The sequence below is a fragment of the Alligator mississippiensis genome, chromosome 3 (genome assembly GCF_030867095.1).
Source record: "Alligator mississippiensis isolate rAllMis1 chromosome 3, rAllMis1, whole genome shotgun sequence".
Taxonomy (NCBI): Eukaryota; Metazoa; Chordata; order Crocodylia; family Alligatoridae; genus Alligator; species Alligator mississippiensis.
Genome location: NC_081826.1, coordinates 292,595,090 through 292,616,115, shown reverse-complemented (window position 1 = coordinate 292,616,115; position 21,026 = coordinate 292,595,090). Strand labels below are relative to the sequence as shown.

General features: G+C 43.9%; 1 protein-coding gene across 1 annotated transcript in view; it reads left to right on the top strand.

Moving 5' to 3' along the window:
- SETBP1 (SET binding protein 1) overlaps positions 1 to 21,026 on the top strand; it is a 337,678-nt gene that overhangs the window by 206,585 nt on the left and 110,067 nt on the right. The gene's annotated exons all lie outside the window — the stretch shown is intronic.

Sequence of the window (21,026 nt, the reverse complement as noted above, 5' to 3'; positions counted from 1 at the left end):
AGGATCTCTCTGTTTCATCTGAAAAAGATACTATAATTACTGTTGCTATTAGCTGTAAGGCTAAACTTTACCTTAGCGTACCTGTTTTAACTCTCCTTAGCAGGGCTTGGATATAGACTCATAGACCCATAGAGATGGAAGGGACCTCATGTGTCAGCTAGTCCAATCTCTGGCCCAAATGCAGAAGGCACTGTGCCTAACATTGAATATATAATTTCAGGGAGAGGGGAGCATTGTGGGTGGCGTGTGCATGTGTCGCTTCTATATTCCTCGGCTTATACCTCCCAGACGGGCCCGATGCATTCAGTTATCTCACAATAGGTGTGGCCTCTTCCTGATTTCTACGTATTTTATGATTAATAACACAATGATGCGGGAGGTAAAGTCTAAGACAATGTGTCAGCCTGGAGTCCAATTATTCTCTCTACTGTGATTGCAAGGAGTGGAGCATCATGTAGGACATGCCCCACTAGCCTTAATAGATAATGCCCATTGAATGCAGCAAAGAAAGGGGGAGAAATACCTAAGAAATAAAGCCAAGATCATTATCAGCAGACAATGTCTTTTCCGCTAGTGTAAGAGTAATGTTGTAGGCATGATGGTCCAGAAATTGCACAAGAGGCAATAATTTCTTATGGTGGTCCCCACACAGCGGTCACCCCAACCCTCCCATGCATAAGCATAAGGAGCCAAATTCCACCTTTTATAGCCCTATTACATTTAATGAGGTTGCAGCAGATGTAGATCACTGTAGAATATGAGCCCTGGTATCATTTACACGCTCATGCAATACCGGTGGCATCAAAGCAGCTTTCTTCTGTTCTTCCATGCTCCCAGACTCCTAGTAAAATAGACTTGTCAAAAGGAAGCAATTCCCAGTGTTGATAATCCTCAGAGGAAGGATGGGTGGCTTGCTGTACACTTTCAAACCCCCCTCTTGAAAGTCCAGGAGCAGTTCCCTTCCTGCGAAAAGCCAAGTCAGTAGGGAACTAGAAAGTTTGTCGGGCAGACTCTGCATGCTGCCAGGCATATTTTACGCTGGACTGAATAGCCATATGCAATGCATGCTAAATACATATTGGAAATTAATACAGATGTTACAGTGAAGAACTAGTGGTCCATTGCATCCCTGCCTTGGTAATTAGAAAGGAAATGACCTCACTGATGGCAACACTAAATTAGGTGTGTGAAATATTCAGTAGGAACTGTTGTGCATATTGCAGAAGGATGGTCTGGCTAACCTGAAAGGTCCTGTCCAAATGTAATATTTATGACTCAATGACTGGAAGATTTCAAGACACTAATGAGCGAGGGTGACACAGATACCAAAAGCCAGTGAATTGCAAAGGCATCTGTATATGTCTCCCTGTGAGAAAGAGGAAAGGAGCATAGTACGTCTATTTATCTTTTCATTTTTGACCACTTCGTCTGCTCCCTTCCCATTAATCCATTTGACATCCCAAAGCCCTGCACAGCTCAGACAGATGCAATTAAGAGAGAGGAGCTTCATCCAAATTTGGAAATTTCCTCTCACCCTTACATTATTTACCTGTCCAAGGCTCAGCGTGATCAATAGTCCATCTTGGATCGGTGACATCTTTCTTATACATAAAAATGTTACGGATCTAAAGGTGTTTAATGGATCACAGGGCTAGAAATAGGGACTTCAAGCCCACGAGAAGAGGAGAGTCTTAAGTTTCCTAATGGGAGAGGCACACTGAAGCATATGGCTAGTCCTGAAATATATTGACATTTTTATTCACAGAAAAGTTACTGGAGGGCACTGCTGGAGTCGTCATACATTTTACATTCATTTTCCTCCCTGTCTGAGCCAAATGGTGGTGGAAATGTGGTCACTGAGACACCTGCTTTTTCAGGGAAAAGGGATACCAGAAAAACCTATGTATGACCCTCTGAGGGATTCTTAACATAGTTCATCCGTAACATAGTTGAGATGTCCTGAATACCTGATGTTGTATGATTAAGCTGGGTCCACAGCGTGCATTTGCAGTGACTTAAAGAACTCATCTGGGGCTTCACCCCTCATGAATTTGTCCCAGGATTGCAGCTAACGTCACCTTGCCAATGTGGTCAATGCAGCAAGGGTCCCGTGGAGGATAAAGAAGTGTGTGATGATGTAATTAAAACCTGTGTTATAATGTACAGGCAGCCTCAACAGTGGCACTGCCTGACTCTTGAGGTTTCTAATTTGGTTCTTTGAGCATCATTTTTTTTTATTATGCATTTTGGTTGTATAATTATTACCCAAGACAGAAATTAAATCAGATCTGATTATTTAAAAAATTGCACATACGTGCTTGTATGTTTGTTCATAGATGTAGGCATCTAAAATGTTAAATAATCTTATTAGGTCTATTCATTATATGATGTGACTGTGACTATCCAAGAGCTCTTGGATATTGCTCTCTCCAACAATATGGGCAATTGAATTCTCCTCCCTTATAGGATTTTTCCTTTTTTGGCCGAGACTGAGAGCACTGAGCTTCCTCAACAACCGTCAGGAGAGTGTGCCTCAAAGGGCACCTATACATGCGATGGACATAGGAGCGGACTCAATTGAATCTGCTGCAAGTCTGCTGGAGCATGCTAATTAGTGCGCCCCAGCAGTCTCCACGTCGCATGTCTTCAGCATCCCCACGTTTCAAAACGGTGGTGGGGGTGCTTTAACTAAAGCTTGTTCAATGAGATTTAGTTAAAGTGCCCTAGCCACCATTTGATGTGGGGGATGCTGAACACTGCATGCACTTTAGTTAGAGTGGTCCCCACCCTCCACTCCGGAGCACATGTATAGATGCCCAAAGGTATTATCATAGTGCTCACTAGACCTGACCAAGATTTGGCTAGGCTATGCCAGACACTGTAGATAGCCACATTAAGAGACAGTCCCCATCTAAGGAGTTTACAGATCAATAGAGCAGGCAAAGGATGGGAAAACTGCTCAGATGAGGTACTTTCATAAGTGCTCAGCATCCACCGAGATCTTTGCTGCCCGTGAAAATGGCTCTCTGTTGAGCGCTTTTGGAAATCTGTCCCTATACGTTCATGGGCCTAAATAGAAGCTGAGCAATTTTCAAGCTTTGGCCAACAGAGATCAAGTGTTACCCCTGAGGTCACAGAGTGTGTCCATGGCAGAGCCAAGAATTGAATCTATGTCTTTGGCATTCCTTTCTAATGTCTTAGCCAGAAGGCCTTCTTTCCTCCAGATGACTTTATCTCCTTTTTTGGATCTGATTTTCAAGTGCCCTGAGAACCATCACTGCAGTGCTAACTGTCCATTTAGCATTTCGCTTGGGTCCTTTCAGATTAGGGATGACCATTGTTTAGATCAAGACAAACACTTCTCTGTAACTAAGTGTCTATCCATAGTTGCTTTCCTTTGGGTGGAAGTACAGTGCCTGAAATACAAGGCGTCAAATATTCGGGATTGAAAGTATTGTGGAAGTAGAATGGAGAAAAGGAAAATGGAAATAAACAAATTTTCAAGAAACATTTGGATGCCTGTCTTGCTGGGATCCTTTTTTCCAGCGGACTCCCTCCCCATCAGCAGGGAACTGGACCCGATGATCTTGCAAGGTCCCTTCCAGACCTAATGTCGATGAAATCTATGAAATTGCAAGGAGTTTGGTCATATTGGCTCAGCATATAGACCCTACTCTGTTTTCAGATAGGTCCAAAGGGCTGCCCTCTGATACCTGGAAGAAAAGCTAATCCCTAGGATCGTTAGATTCACAATCCTGCCTTGTGATCTTTTTAAATCTCTCTCTGAACACACAGCGAGAGGGTCCTGGTGGGACTGTCTGAATGCTTTGCTCTAAGAACTCCTGGTTCAAAAGAAAGCACAGCATTGGGAAGTGTCCACGAAGAAGCAACTGTCTGAAGGTTTGGTTTATGAAAGATTAACTCCAATGACACAGCTACTCCCTTTTGGCAACGGTTCCATTTCAGGGCTCATGTTTTAAATGCACACTGCTTAATTATTTATGCAGAAAGAACCACGTTTTCTGCGTTGGTAACTTTTGCCGTGGTGCTAACCTTTCATTTCACACCGGTGAAAGCATGCTGCCTTGTGTACAAAATAGCAGCTAAGTGTTCCTTGGGGAATGGCGATAGCAAGCAAGTAGGTCCTTTTTAAAAGTGTGGAGATGATTTTGCTTCGACAAAGACAGTGCCTCTAAAGGCACAAAATAATGGATTCAGTGCTGACACAGCTCTGGATGAACTATTTCCCTGTGCTGCTGCTGCTGCTTTATTTTCTCTTTCTTTTTTTTAACTTGTTTGTTTATTTGGGTTGAACGTTTTAGGGCCAATGTCAGTCTTTTGTTCTGTGTTTGTACAGTACCTAGCACCATGCTGTTGGGTTGGGCCTCTGTGTAGTAGAATAATAAATCATTAATAATAAATATATAAATAATAAATAATATAATCAGTGTAATAGAATAATAAATAATTATACCAAGGAAGCACAGGACTGGAGGTCTGGGATTTTAACCCAATTCTGTGACTGCCATGCCATGTCTGAGGGCAAAGCACTTGATTTCTCTGTTTGCTAGGCTTAGGACAAATATTACACATAAACTGGTTTAAGTGATCAGAAACTGGTTTAAACCTGTAACAGAACAGGTTTTCAGTGCACATAAACCAGTTTGAAAATGGCTGAAACCAGCTTGAGATAAACCTGGTTGAATGTAGTATCAGACTTAACCGATCTGGCTCAAACCAGCTTATGCAATGTCTGTCCCATTCACCTTCCTGTTTGAAGTTAAATCAGACTCCCCCAACATCCCAGCATGCTCATTGGTCTGGGTGGGACTCTTGGCTCCACAGCAGGGCTGGCCCCTCCCCTCTGCTCCCTGGCTGCAGCTCTGGCAGAGACTACAGGTTCAGGGGGTCTGCCTGGCTTCCTCCTGCTCCCTCCCCCCACCCCGCACTCCCTGCTCAAGCAGGGATCTGCCCTCCCCTCTGCCTTACACAGACATCTCAGCATTAGCTGGCAGACTACATGCTGGCGACAGTGCATGCTGTGGAAGATGGGACAAAGGCAGACAGGGCTGTGTCGACTTAGGGCTTTTTAAGCTAACCAACAGGTAGCTGGTAACCTCCCTCTGTTCCTTCCTCGGAAAAAAAAATGTTTAAAAAGAGCTTGAACTAGTGAGAGAAGCTTTTGTTTTCTTAATGGGGTGATAAACACTGTGCTATCAACTCCCTGCTGGGCTGCTGGGGGGGGGGGGGGCTCCCTAATCAGAGCCTCCTGCAGGGCCTGGTTACACCCCCTTCAGCTCAGTACTGTGCAAGGGAAGGGAGGGCTGCTCTAGTGTCCCCCTGGCTTGTAGCCTGAGCCGCTACAGGCATGTGCCTGCATTTCTTCAGTGCAGAGAGGAAATCTGTGTGTTACAAACTGGTTCAGCCTAGCCAGGTTAGACTACCCTGCAAAGATTGAATCCATTCAGGATCAGGCTTTTTGAATGTCTGTCCCTAGCTCTAATGTGTTGAGGAACTGGTCCATTGATTGGAGTAGTTTAAAAAGACCCTAGAAGCTTAGCCAAGCAGATTAAGAGAAGAAAACTGGAGGTGGTATGAGTGTTTTGCTTGCACCTGTATTTTAGTGAATATGAAAAGGCAGCTTTTGCTCAAACAGGCACTGGTAGGGGTAGGCTCTGATACAGATTCATATTAGATCTGAGATTAGAGCCAGGTTTTCCACTCGGGGTAGCATTTTTAATTCAGTAGAGCTCTGCTCATTTATGCCAATTGCAAATTAGCCCATTACCTTTCCACCTTTCCTTTTAAAATCCAATACACTCCAATTTACAACTGAGACTACCTAAGCCTTATCAAGCAATTACACATGTGTTTGAATATAAAAACTGGGTTGAGAGACAACAGAATTGAAGCCTTAAATGTTTAATTGCATCTCCGTTGGAGGTGGGGATCGGAGCTTATAGATTGAGTCCAATTTGATCCAACTAAGTGTATATTGAAATCAAACGTTGCCTCTTCACTATCTCCAAAGCAATCTGGAGAATGTAGGCAAGTTTTCTCCAAGGGAGATGTCATGCCCTGTTGCGAAATAACTCTTGATTTTCCAAAACACTCTAGCAGCTCAGTCTTTCCCATACATGGAGTCCCCACTCTCCAGCATGCCAGCAGCAACGATACCCTCTTTGTATATAGTTCCAGTGCATATTTTTGACAAGAAAATGGGATTAGACATTTTGAAAGCAGTGGTGTTTATTCCGGCAGAAATCCATCCAAGACAAGTGAACCGTCAACACCTTCTTCTCCATAAACAACTGTCAGGGATTTGATTAAATAAGGCCTGTGTGTGCGCGCGCGCATGTGTGTGCATGTGTGTGTGTTTGTTTAATTACTCTAACAGTCGGCCTGTATCCTTAGTAACCCCCATGTTTTCATTTGAATTAGGCTCTGGTGTTTCAGTTACACTCCCTAAGTTACACGGCTGATTCGAACATGAGATTGTTAGGCATTATGCTAGCCCTATTTGCTGCCACTCTCCTGGAGCGTGGGTAGACGTTCTGAATAGACACCTACGACCTCTCTTGTTTATTGTGGAGAGGTTTGTGTAGCTCTTGTTTATTCTTCTTCCACTCCCACTCTCTCTGCCATGACCTCCACTGAGAAAAAACACCAGCGAGAGCTTGTGCTTCCATGGATCTACGCATGGCAGTGCTTTTCTGCTTGCCTTGCACTGCAAGCAGTATTGCAACACTGGGCTTTGAGGATCTGGGCTGACTGCTAGTTTGTACCCAGCCGGCAAGGAAAAATGTGGTTACCCTGAGCCTTTCCTTTTGCCCACCGAGGAAGAGAGCTGCCTCCTGAGGTTGCGCTGTTTGCCCATCAGGAAGGGGTAGTTCTATAATGGACCTTGCTGGTTGTTTGTTGGCAAGGGGTACTGGTTCCTGAGTAATTGTATGTGCCCAATAAAAGGTGTATTCCGGTGGTGTTTGTCATCAAAAATTAGATTACTGTTGTTTAAATCAAATGTCAGGGTCAAAGGCAGACCAGGTCCCATGACTTTCTTGGAAGGGGAGTTCTTATCCAGTCCATCTTTTATTATTATACAAAGGTTCCGACTGAGAAAAAGCAGACAGGCTCTAATGTTAAAGCTATTCATTTCCCCTGGACAAGGGGGGAGTTTTATGTGCTGCCTTTTCGTTTAATTTACCATTTTTTTCCCCCGTCTCTGCTTTATATGGAACACTGCAGTCACCCTTCCTTCAGCTCAAGCAAGCAAACAGAACGCCTTTGTGTAACTGTAGCAATTAGAGACCACAAACAAGACTTGGGCTAGGGACAGACGTTACACATAAATCGGGATTAGTGATCGGAAACTGGTTCAAATCAGCAACACAACTGAAGTTCAGTGCACGTAAGCCACTTTCAAAAGGACCAAAACCAGTTTAAATTCAATCTGAATGGATGTAGTATCAGACCTAACTGATTTAAGTTAAATCAGTTTATTGAACTTCTGCCCCAAATCCTCTCCAGATTCAACTTAATTTACAGTCCTCCAGCATCCCAGGATGCTTTGCACCTCCCCTGCAAACCCCACCTGGCAAAGTGGATGAGCTAGGTTTGGCCCAAGCTGTCTGCTCCAGATGAGCAGGGAGGCATGTTCTAGCGCTTCTGGCCTGGGCCACTGCAGGCAGGTGGCTGCATTTCCAGAATCAAAAGTGAATGTCTGTTCACTTGCTTATCAATTCAATCTGTGCAGTTTAGCCTAACCTGCAAAAATTGAATTGATTCAGCCTCATGCTTTTTGAGTGTCTGTACTTAGCCTTAGGCACTGTCTTGCCAGGTGCTGTACAGACACAAATGAAGGCTAGATACAGACAGTCAAAAAGCCTGCGGCTAAATCAATCCAGTGTTTGCAGGTTAGTCTAAAGTGCACAAATTAAATTGAAACAGAAGTGAACAGACATTTACTTTTGATTTAGGAAATGCAACCACATGCCTGTAGCGGCTGATGCCAGAAGCCAGGGGGCACTGTAGCACAGCTTTCTGGCTGTGTGTTCACTTCCTCTTCCTGCTGCCCCCGAGGTCTCTGGGATTTGCAGTCCAGCATTACAGCAGCAGGACATGCAGGGTTGCTCATCACTTCTTCTTCCTGCTTCCAGGTACCTCTGGGATTTGTAGTCTCAGTTGCAGCCAGGAATAAGTTTGAGCAGGGGAAGGTGTGTTTAACCGCCCTCCCTGGCCCCATACCCCAGCTGGGGTTTGCGTTGGGGGGCAGCCCCCTCCTTGTACACTGGGCTGCATCCCCAGTTGGGCTTCTGCCTCACTCCTCCTTGTCAGCCAGCCTTCACTGCTCCAGCTAGGGAGCATAGGGCGGGGCCAGGCCAGACAGCCCAGCCCAGGGCTAGAAAGCATGCTGGGAATCTGGGGGACTGTGATTTAACTTGAACCAGGAAGGGGTCTAGGGCAGAAGTTTCATAAACCAGTTTGGCCCAAATCAGTTCAGTCTGATACTACATTCAACCAGGTTTATCTTAAACCAGTTTCTACCATTTTGCAACTGGTTAATGTGCTCTGAACTTCTGTTCTGTTGCAGGTTTAAACCCATTTCTGATCACTTAAATCAGTTTAGGTGTAACTTCTGTCCCTAACCCAGGAGACAAGCCCTCCCCATAATAATATACAATCCAAATACACAAAGGCTTGTGCAGAAGGCAGAGCCATGAGTTCATCTCAAGTTCCCTGGCCCCCGGGCCAGTGCTCTCGCTAATAGAGCATGCTTCTTTAAAAAGAAAAATAGCCTGCCCAAGAAAATAAGCAAAAGGATTAAAAAATACAAGAGAAAACGTATTGGTGTCATCTGGGTAATTTTGCCACATGACACTCTCAGAACGGAGGACATCGTCTCGGAAGTCACGCAAACTGGATCAAACAGAGCAGATCCCACCACCCGCTCCCAGCCAAAGCAACTGAATAATGCACTCATCTTCGGGACATGACTTGTGGGCACCAAGATAAAGCTTCCAAATGTACAACTACCGAATGTGGTAGTGCCCCGGTAGAAATAATTTGCAAGAAAAGCTGCTGCAAAAGACTCCCAGAGGCAATTGATGGCACTGCCATTTGGTTAACTTATACGAGGTTTAGTTATATTCTCCCTGTGATCAGTTATGATACTTTGTGGTTAACATCAGCATGTACACAGCTCTAGGTTGTAATAATAAGTGGACCTCAAATGGCTGAAGTGAAGTTTGGATAAGGACCCAGAAGCTTATCAGAACCCTGTGACCTTGGGCCTCGGGGAACAGCTTTCCTTGCGTGGCTTCTGTTTTCTCCTGCCTCCGTATGGTTCAGCAACATCAGAGCAGTCACTTTCACTTGGTTGGTTTGTTCGTTATTTTGTGATGTCTTGACAGTTCAATATACGAAGTACAAGATATTTTTTGAACACATATTGGGAGAGCTGACATCCTAAGAGCACATGCAAAGATGGGTTAATCAAGCATTTCTACGCCTCAAAAGGAGGTTTGATTTTGATTTTTATTGCTAGTTGTGCTCCGGTTTTTATTTCGGTTCCCCCGTTCCTGGCTAAAAATGGATTATGGACATCAGAAGTCAGTCTGGTATATGTTTGATTCTTGGTTGTGGTTGAGTTTACTTAAAAAGTATCAGTGAGGCTTTTGGTCAAAGACACTTCTAGTTGCGACTGCTGTGAGATTTGAATTTGGTGCTTCAGTGGTTAAAAATGTCCGTACGAATGGCAAAGTGGCAGCAGGCAAACTTGGAAAGGTTCATTATTTGAGCCCTCTTCAAACATGTATATACCGATCTGAAAGACCGTCCAGACTATTTGGGCCTTCAAAAATGCGGTTGGAAATTTTACAATTGGAGGCTTTGTCAGAAAACACGTGGTCCTTCTAGCTTCCAGCAGGGTTCGAAGTGCTTTAGGAACGACCTGTTTTTTGTAGGTGAATATTTCGGTCCTTATGATTGTGGTCTGAAGTTGGAGGCGCGGCCTGGATGAGAAGAGAATGAGACTAATGAGCATCTCCGTGTCCGCATTTTGATTTGAGGAAGGAGGAAGCAGCAATGGGTCCATATTGAGTACTTCCTGGAAAATTGGGAAGGTTTGATTTTGCTCCTCAGGGCTATCCGTCACATTCCCTACCTGAAAACCTACTTTCTGTACGGCACAGGCTGCAAGTGCAAAGACGTTGTTTTATTCGCAGTCCTTTTCCTGTCTAGCTAACAGTAAAACCCTTCTTGTGAGTAGTCACACAGCACTGCCGAGCTACAGCCTCTGTCTGAAGTGTCCCCTTCTCTTCAAACTGAAGCAACACGACAAGTCTGTAAGGGAAGGGAATCTAATTATATTGCACATGTTCTAATTTAAGTTACTGTAGGTTGCTTGGAGTTTGAGTAGCAGAAACATTAGGTCACTCACTTGCCAGCGACTGTGTCCTTTAGTTGATGAGAAATGGATACACTCACTGGATGGCTTTCTCCAGAATAATTGGCTGGAGAGTGGAAGACTCAGCTGACTGCGTGCGTGTGTAAATTTGGTAAAGAAATGTATCTTCAAGTAAAAAACTTACACATAGCCATGGTGAATGACTGCAAAAATGAACTCTAGTGACTGCAAACAGCAGTGTATTAATATCATTAGCATCTCTGTCTATCAGCTGAAAGTAAGATCATGACTGACTTTTGCAAAATAAAAATCTCCATCCCTATTGGCACCAAAGGCAGCCTTGCTGGTAGATATACCAGACTAGCAACCAAATGACAATAGGTAGGGATCTCTGCCCTCACTACAAGATTCATCCATTTAGGTTAAGGTTAGAGTTTCATCCTTTTGATGGAGCAGGGAGGGGATGGTGGACTTTTGAACTAGCAGTAATAACCATTCAGGATGTGTAGTGTAGTGTCAAGAGTGAGCTTCTGCATCCTTTGTGCCAGTATAACTATCAAGGAATTTGGGGTCTGTAGAGAGTCTGGTACAAGCCCACGTCTTTGTGTTGATCTCGCTGGGCTTGGATTAGCTTCAAAGTGTGTTGTGTTTAGGAAACCTGTAGTTCCCCTAGGAGATGTACAGAAACTATTCTCAGAGCTGATGAAAAATCATTTTGCTTACTAGTTCATAGAAAATGTGGGGTTTTTTCCTCCCTCTACACAGAAGAGAGGGGTCATCTTTGTAACAAAAGTCTCGTTTCATCCACAGCCAGCACAACAGCACATTAATCACAGAAGAAAGCATGCACACATACATGCATACACATATGCATATGGACATGTCTCTGCAAGCAGGAACATGTGTTTCCACGGGGACAAATAGCAGTGCCACATACCTGTGCCACTGCTACTTGTCCTTGGGCATGTCCCTGCATGTGTGGCAAGTTGTCTCAGGTGGGGTAGGGGAGGCTGGGGTCAGCCCCAGCAGCCTTACTTGGGCTCCTGGGCGCCTCCCGGGGTTGCAATGACGGTGACCCGGGTGCACGGATCCTGGCTGGTAACTGCAGTGTGGCTCTGGCCTGCCAGGCTCCAGTTTCAGGCAGCGCATGCTGCAGCCATGTGTGCCACCCTGCTTTTTTTTCCGTGTTTTTTTTAGATATCAGGATTTCCCAGTATCTAATTTTGCCACTGAGCTACAAATATGAAGTGTAGCGAGCGGTCTACACGTGCCATGTGCATTTTGTGGCATCTCAAAAGGCTTGGAGGTGCCACAAACTGTACATTCCTGCTCACGTGAACATGGCCTATGTAAGTGTTCAGTAAGTGGAATTTTTAGTACTTTCACCATAAAAAAGCCTTTTGGAAATGATTTGCATATACGCCACAGAAAGAGTAAACATTTACAAGTTAAACTGATGGGTCATGGGAATTTTGGGGGGATTCCCATTCCCCTAAGGATTATACAGTTGTATTCAATGAACTCACCAGCTGTAAGTGGGTAGAAACCCTACCTTACCATCACTGTGGCTTGATATCCAGAGGTTTATTCATTTGAGACAGGCCCTGTCCGGTATGCAGGATGCCATATGCTCCAAGCACATCGTACACTCAGAAGACCTAAATTTTATTCCTGGCTCTGCCACTGACTTGCTGACCTTGTTTTCCATCTGTAAAACGGAGGGTAATAGTGCGTCCCTCCTATGTAAAACACATTGAGAGCTCTAACGAATAACTGTATATGCCATACATAGAAGTTGGAAGGGAAAATCTGTGTATTCCATTTCTGTTCCTTGTTTGTCCTCTAATTGATACCCCTAACTTTAGGGTATAAAGAGGTATCTGGCTGAGTTACTACTATCTAGTTAAGCCTCTTTAAAATATAAGGGACATCAGCGATTCCTTATGGAGAGGACATCTCTGCCTGTAAGGCAGTGCCAGCAGTAACGTGGACTTCTTTTTAACTCTTTTAGTTCCTCCAAAAACTTGTCATCTCTGGAAAAATGAACTAGCATCAGTTGCATTTCTGCTTGCCCCACATAACTATGGTAGTCCCCAGGATACACTGTATTACTTATATCTATACCAACCTTCATCTCTATGTACTAAAAGAAATAGTGAAATAAATCCAGGGACCTGGGGGGGCTTTGGGGACCCAGAGCTCTTCAATATCTGTAGCAAGCCAACGAATCTGCAACTGCAGAATTACAAGTGCTGCGCACAGAACTAAAATCTTTGGCACTTAGAAGTGCAAATTTTCTGGCTTTGCCCTTTCCATGGTATTCCATTGGGCCTACCTGTCGCAACTGTTGAAAAGGTCGTGTGTATTGAGGGTGATGAATTTTCAGTGGTTTCAGAAAGTGTTTCTGTCTGGATGCTGAATATATATGTTCTTGAGAGAATGCTTTAAAGGGAGAACATGCAGTAAAACCAGCACGTTGTAATGGAAAACAGCTTTCTAATGCATTTTTACTATGCCAAAACTCAAATAAAGAAAGAATCACTTTGTTTAAAATAGCTTGCTCGCTTATCGGTGTTTGCGTTCAAGCAGTCATTGCATAGTTTTTACACCAGTAGTCTACACATAGTCCTGAGCCTCGACAATTGAAATGCCAGAGTGCAGTATTGTCCAGGGTTTTGCTGTGGTCTTTTTCCATGAGAGAGAAGGTCAGCTGTGAAGTTGGGATGCAGACCTGAACTCCTGCAGAGTTGAGGGAGTTGTTTGAATCTGGAAAATTGGTTTGACGCCATTTTGACAATATGCATAGCGGCACAAAAATTCAAACAGGGCAATCCAAATTTTTGCTCTATAGGAGATATAGAATTTCTTCAAGAAGCCCGTCTTTAAATAAAACAATAGGGTTCCCCCATGTCTCATGTTTGGATCGATGAGTGTTTTGTTTTGTTCGCACATTAAATTTAGTACTTGCAAAACCAAGTGTTAAATATATGCGCAGTAGGCTGCCCTACTGTGCATTAGTGCAATCACATGCTTTTTTATGACAGTTCATGCACAGCAGACTAATATTGCTGCGGTTTAGCCTAATAGCATGGGTTTTGCCATGGTGCTGTAATATGCAGTCAATCAGTCTACTACGCATCAAGCATCTCATGTAGACGTGCCCAAGATACTGTGTTTTGGTACCACAGCAATAGCATCATAGTGAATGGTAAATGGATTAGATAAAATACTTTCGGTAGACACAGTGAAATGGAGTAGACACATATCCTATACGTATTATGAAGGTTGGCATCTATTTCAGTGACTGTCACCTGAATGGTCATCATACTTTAATAGATATATGAAATCTAACTCAGGTAGAAAACTGAAATCCCACCAGGATTAAATCAACCCTTTGCCCCTCTGAAATACATATGTTGAGTTTCCTCAAGTATATTAGATCTTCAAATGGGATTTTAACTTGTGAGACCATTTAAATCCTTCTTTGATACTGAAGAGTCCACTGAAGTCTTTTTAAGGGTGCAAGTGGCAGGTCTACTGAACCGGGCTAAGACTTTCCTCCCCTCTCCCACCCATTCCTTGAGAGCATTGTTTGTCAATAGGTCATCCTCCATCACTCCAGAAAGAAGTGCTTCATGCCATAAGCATCCCGAAATATAGGGTGTAAGTTATCTAGCTGGTGTAAATTGATGCAGTTGTATTGTAGTTGATGAAGCTACACCAACACGTAGAAGTAGAGAATATAGACTATAGCTTATTGTTAGCATGTTAACAAATATGAATGTGGCTAAAACTGCCAGGGGAGGGGCAAAATTGTCTGCATGAGTACAAGGTTGAGGTGCAGCTAGGGATGGAAACCTAATCCAAGAAGTAAAAATCCGAACACTGTGATTTACGGGCACCCAAGGAGTGTCATTCGAAGGTAGTGAGTTATAATGGTATCAGCTGCTCCACACTAGCTGCTCACATGCATGCTCTTATCCCATGGTGGAAAACGGAGGGTCAAGCTACCGCAGCTTTCACTTAGTGTTGGGGAAGCACACGCACACAGCCAGATACTGCAATTAATTCTTGGTCCAGGTCCAATAACTGAGCTTGTGTCAGAGCATTTTTAATAGAAAAAAAATCCAGTCTTGATTTTAAAACGTTCAGCAATGAGACTTCACTACCTTTGTTAAACTGTTCCAAACCTTAAATTGTTGTGTCTTAATTGAAATTACATTTGTCTAGTTTAACTTCTAGCTATTGAATCTTTTGATAAGTAGACAACTAGACTGAAGACAGTTAAATTCCTCATAGTGGTACACGCAGACTGCCATCAAGTCACCCATATCACTGGTCTTTGATAAACAGAGGGATACTCTTCATAGCTGAACTCCCTCATCCTATTTGTGCTTTAATGGATCTCTCTTTCTCAGTTTTAAATACTTCCTGAAAACACAGGGAAGTATTTGGTAGGCGTATTGGTCTGAGACAAAAAGAAATGCGAAACTTTAGGACTTTTGGTTCAAAGATGATTCCTTTTATTAGACTAACTAAAAAATCACAAACATATAAATATATTTATATGTATAAAACATTATTATATAATGTTGTTATACATTATTATTACAGTATTATATATTATATAATATAATATACAAACAATATATATACACACATATATAGTTTGTTTTATATATATATAAAACAAACTATATATGTGTGTGTGTATATATTGTTTGTTGGTTTGGTTTCGGGTTTTTTTTGTTTTTCGAGATTTCTCAGTTGGTCTAATAAAAGGTATCATCTCTGAACCAAGCGTTCTAGAGTTTGCATTCCTAAAAACACATGCCTTCTACCAAATCTATCCACGCTGGTCATTCAGATGAATCTACATGCCTAAAAATAAGATCTAGATGATGCCAGAACAATTAAGAGAGCAGTTCTCTGAAATGATGGCAGTGCCATGGTATTTTGCTACGGTCTTGATCCTTCGGTGAGGTCTATGCAGGCAGTTTCTTACACCTGTGTAAAACTCAGTGGGGTTCTGCAGGGGATTGCCCACACAGATCACTTTGCCAGTCATAGAAATGGATCTAAAATGGGTAAAGGACTCATCTAGGTGTGGTTTAGAGTGGCCTAGTGGGTAGTGCTGTGCACTGGGATCTAGACAAGCTGAGTCTGATCTCATCCCTGCCAGAGACCTGGAATGTGAGCTTTGCCAAGTCCTGGTGGCCATGTCTCTACTGCCTCCCCGTGAATGCTGGGACCACTACCAAGAAACAATCAACACCCCATGCATTCCCATTTCCATTCTTGCCCATGCCCAAAGCAGTCACCTGCCAGCGCCGTTCTCAGGAGATCCCAAGGCAGAAAACGAGAGAGCAGCACCAAGGTTTGTACCAAGGAGCCCTCTACGCCATCTGCTCCGTCTAGCTGCCAGATGTGGGCAGGTGCAGAGTGGGAGCAACTGGGCAGGGTTTGTTTCTTGGTAATGATCCAAGGTTCAGCAGGGCAGTAGTAGAGAGACACCCCTAATCTCTGTCCTTGCTTCCCCTCCCTCTCTATGTCTGTTGTGTCTATATTAACAGACAAGGGCAGGAGTTTCCATAAAGTGTATGTAGAGAGCCTATTGCAATGGGCACCATACTTGGTTGGGGCTTTTAGGTGTCTCTGCAGTCCTGCTCCTCCATAATCAAACCCTTACTTGATTTGTACTGTCTGATACAGCCTGATATGGCAATAAGTGTAAAATCAAGGGACAATTAAGTCTTAGTTTCAGCTCCCAAATGGATTTCTGCTGAAGATTCACACTTAATAAAATACAGAAAATTGCATTTTATTTTGGTACATAAATACTGCTAGTGGGGGATGCTGGCATTTAGAAAAGAGAATCACTCCACCAGAAAACTCACTGCAGCAAAATGATGCAGTCCAGTTGAGCTCCTTTTATGATCTGAGAAATGACTGTTTTTATAGTGCACTAAATAAAACCTGCTATTCGAGCTGTAGGTTTATTAGTAAAGGTGATTTTGCTATAGCTGAGGTGGAAGAGGAAGGCGATGGCGAGGGGTGGTGGGGGAAGATGAGCATTAAGTCAGAGATACCGGTTGTGCAGAAATGGTGTAGCAATGCTCCAATTAAGTGATGTTAATCTGTAATCGTCCTTTGTAGCATCTCTACAGAATCGTTTCACATTGTAATTTTTTGCAAAGCTTATTGATAGCCTGGACAAACCTACAGCAGTAAATTTCTCTATGTGAGCCCAATGGTAAATTAAAAGAAGAGAGTTCCTAACTATTAGATTCTCCTCTAGCTTGCTTGCTTTCTAACCATTTTACCTACCCGCAGTACAATGGGGCACTTTATGTCCATTTGGACTGGTATAAATGTCGACAGAAGATGTGAGGCCACAGTGAATTAGGTCCTGAGGATGAAAGTAAGGTATGTTCACTTAAAACAGATACAAATGATTACACAAAGTGAATCATAGCAGATAGTGGGACCCAAGGAGTTAGATTTGGGGGACAGCTGGGGCTTGCAAGCTTGCAGCAATCTCTGACATCCCTTTCTGGCTGATGAATAGGTTGACATACCATTGGTATGCTCCTTTTCCATGCTGTGCCCCCATCCCCTGGAAGGACTCCCTGCAACCTGAGGTCCTTTTGAGAAGGAAATAAGAAAAAAGCAAAAGCAAATGACCCAGAGGCAGGAAAGCTGCTCTTGTGAAGAAACGCGTGGTAGTTTAGTTAACTCACATTTTCGACCTCTAATTGTTTCTTGAGAGCAGTAAGGAACAAATAGCGATGGCTAGTCAGAGCACGGGAAGGCGCTTGCAGGCTTTTCCAGCACAGCTCTCTCAACACATTTCAATCCGGAAATGCAACTTCCTACTCACGTACAGCATCTTTCAATTTAAATAACCCTAAAGCACCTTAAATCTATATTACATGCAACTCTTCTGCTATTCTAGCCTGGGGCTTCTCCTAGGCATAGATCGCCAATCATGCAGAATTCTTCAGTGGCTTTGTGGTTTTGAGCAGGCACTTAGTTGAGCCAGACTCTTGTCCCTGGTGACCCGTGCTAGGCTTGAATGCAAGTTTCCTGAACTCAGCCTGCTGCATTATTTACTGTACCACTGAGCCCCGTCCTTCCCAGGGAGGCTGAGAGAATGGGGAGAAGGGGTTCAAACAGGCTCAGACATTTGGATCCAGATTATACGCTTGGCCAGGATTATTCAAGGCATCTCTTCATAACCAACTCTTTAAAGTAGGATCCTATGTGCATTGAACTCAATAGCAAAACTCACATTCATGTCGGGGGGGGCAGAACCCAGCTCTGCTAGGCAGCGACACAGGGAGAGACTGGCTCCTTGAGTTTGGTTTCTCTGCCGCATGTCTTTACAAGCTTTGACCAGTTGTACCATGCAGAACACCTATATTTGGCTTATCTTTCTAGGCTTGTTTTAGATCTTAGCGGCAATGAAGGTGCTTCGAAGGAATTAATCTGGCGGTCAGTAACTGTTAAATGAAGTGCATGCTAAAAGAATGATGAGCTAAGTAACTATAGCTCACAGCTCTTATGAGCTCCTCTAAATGCCTGTGTTCAGGTGAATTCAGCACCTCCTTGACATTTAAAGACTCAATTTACAGTCAAGTTATTTAACTATAGTGGAAAAAGGCATCAGCCTCACCAGAAAAGCCATTTATAAACTTCCTACCCACAAAAAAATGTATTCAGGGCAAGGCTGCAATTTCTGCTATAATAAATGAAGGGGAAAAGAAATCTTTCATCACAAATTAAATAATCGAGGCTTTTGAAATTACAGTAGGAATTCATTAATCAGAGCATTGTATATAAGCATAGGAGGGAGAAGGGCTCACCAAGGCCACTCGCACGGTACTTCCACCCTGCTAACCTGGGCGGTGCTCTGGCATTGCAGTTATGGACAACAGCACAAACCTCTGAGGTAGGACACCGTGCTTTATGACTTGTTTTTCTGCATTGCTTTCACGCTCTTGTCTCTTTTGGGGACACTGCACAGTGCCTCACTCCAAACAAACCAGCAAATACATAGTGAGAGGCCACCTCTGCCTTGAGGAGCTTGCAACCTATAGTCTTCTTGTCTACATGGAGAAGAAAGGCAAACGGTGGAAAGGCAAAGAGGTATAAAGATGTTAACAAAATGCACCTTGGTCACGCAGCAGGAGCTATGAAAGCGGATCTCCTAAGTACCAGTATTGCCCTCCATCCGCTAGAGAGTACAACCTAATAAATGTACGCAGCCGTGTTTTTCTAAACAAAATGAAGCCTGAGCAATTCCCCTGATGGGATGTTTTAGTTAAGAAGATCACTATTGAACAAATGAAGCAGTTGCGATTATTAGCACAATCAAGTGGTTTCTGCTGTGGTCTTCCTCTCAACACTGCCATAACGACACTGCCTTCCCCTGTATGCACCATCTTGACCCCGAAGGTCAGCCAAGAACAACCTCCTGTTCGCATCATCCGTTTGCCAAGTCCACTTACTGAAAACACGTGGGAGGTTATTTTGGGGAGTTGCTCCTCAACTCTGGAACTCCCTCCACCTCGGGACCCACCCGAGCCGAAGCCTGGATACCATCCAAAAAGCACTGTAAGACCTTCCCATTTTGGCAGGTGTTTAGCAAGCAGAACTAAGTTGGGATATTGCTTAGGGAGTTTTAATTTTATTTCTTATTTTAATATCCTACGTGCTTTTAGAGTAGTGTAAGATGCTCTCTTAGTGTAAGCTGCCCCGAGTCTTTGCTGGGAAGGGCAGCATCTAAATTAGATCAATCAATTTGCATCCATAAAAAACACCTGTGTTTAAAATCTCTCGGTGGAAATCCTTTTAAATGGACTGGAGGTCGACCGGGATCCTAACAAGTTCCTAAATATCTTGCCAGTGTGAAGGGAGCAAAGCAGGATTAGAAGTCTCTCGCAGGACGTTATCTAGGACCCGATTGTTCCCCCGCAGCTGCCTAAACCGATCAGCCAAGCTGCATTATGCTTAAACACGATATTTAAACTGCATTGTTATGTCAGTGGTGACGGGCTCTTTGTTGGAGATGACAGAAGAATCCCATTGTTTAGCGTTTTCCCAGACTCGCTGCTTAATACAGAGCCCTGAGAAGAGCAGGGGTGTTTACGCATATGGATAAAGAAAATATGCATAGAGATGGGCTTGTGCTAATATCAAGGATGTAAGCAACCCTGAATCCTAATTTTGCAAACTTCTAGATGGTGGCAATGGCTGATATTTAGATGAAGATACAAGTGCTGTGGTTTGCATCCATTTCTAAATACCTGGTTATCTAAGTCGTAGTTTCTGTGATATGTGTACCCCTGAGGGGTATGCGAAACACAGGCAGGGGGTACGTGGATACCCCAACACTCTCTCTCTCTTGCCCTCTTTTCCTCTCTCTATTGCCCTCTTTTCTTCTCAAAACTATGGCAAAAAATTTGGTGTGCCGCACATTGCACGGCACTTTAAATTCCCCAGTAATAATTTGGCATGTTATGTTTTGCGCAGCACTGGGTTCAGCCCTCCTACCTTTGGCCAACTTCACCTCTAGCCCAGGTACATACGCGAGTTGTGCACCCCTGGTGTAAAAGGTGGCAACCCTACCCACACCAGAGCAGACATCTGTCATATCACGGCATTATATACACAGCCCTTCTTCCAACATATGACGCACTTTAGTCTGTAAATATAAAATCCCCTGGAAAATTGAGTGTCGGGGTACTTATTACAATTTTCAGAAGTTAGGAGATAGTTGGTATTTAAAAGGTTGAGTAACACTGATCTAGGTGACTGGACATTAGTCATATCTACATGAAACATTGACTAATTAGCTGCGCATTAAATGTTGTGCATCTACATATGCGCCCTATTAGGCCAGAGTAGATTAAGTTACTCCACAACAGGATAGTACTTGTAAATACAAGTAAAAAACTCTGCACGTGTAACCTCGCACTGAAGCACCTTCATGCTCCAGCCAGCCCCTTTGCAGCACATTAAGCCAGGGGGAGCAGCCCCGGGCAGGCAGGCTGACCCCCAGACCCCCTGCCAGCTGGGGCTGCTCCACCCTGGTTCAATGTGCTGCACTCCTGGGTGCACATGCAGACACCATGCCCAGAAGCAATACATGCCAGAGCAATAAGCACCAGGGTTTGTTTAAGTGCATTAACAGCATGTGTAGATGTGTCCAGTGGGTGCATCTATACATGCCATTAAGGTGGCATAACAAAGTCTGGCATCTGTATGCGTGCCTGGGACTGTAGCAGTTTGAGGTGGGGTGGAGCAGCCCTGACTGGCTTGGGGGGCCAGCCCCAGGCTCCGGATAGCAGCATCAGGTGGCGGAGGGGCTGGCTGAGGCAGGAGGGTGCTGAACCTGCAGAGCTGTGTAGCTAGGAGGCAGGCAGGGGTCCGGCCCTGCTGCTGCTGGGGCTGCCTGGGCACAATTTACACCCGGGTCAGCATTTGCACATGTGTATGGATGCATTTTTGCTGCCATTTGTCCCCCACAGTACTATCTTAGAGCGGTGAAAATTAGTTTGTTGTAGTTTAATAGAGTCTCATGTGTCGCTTGTGATGCTTTGCACTGCAGCAAGTTATT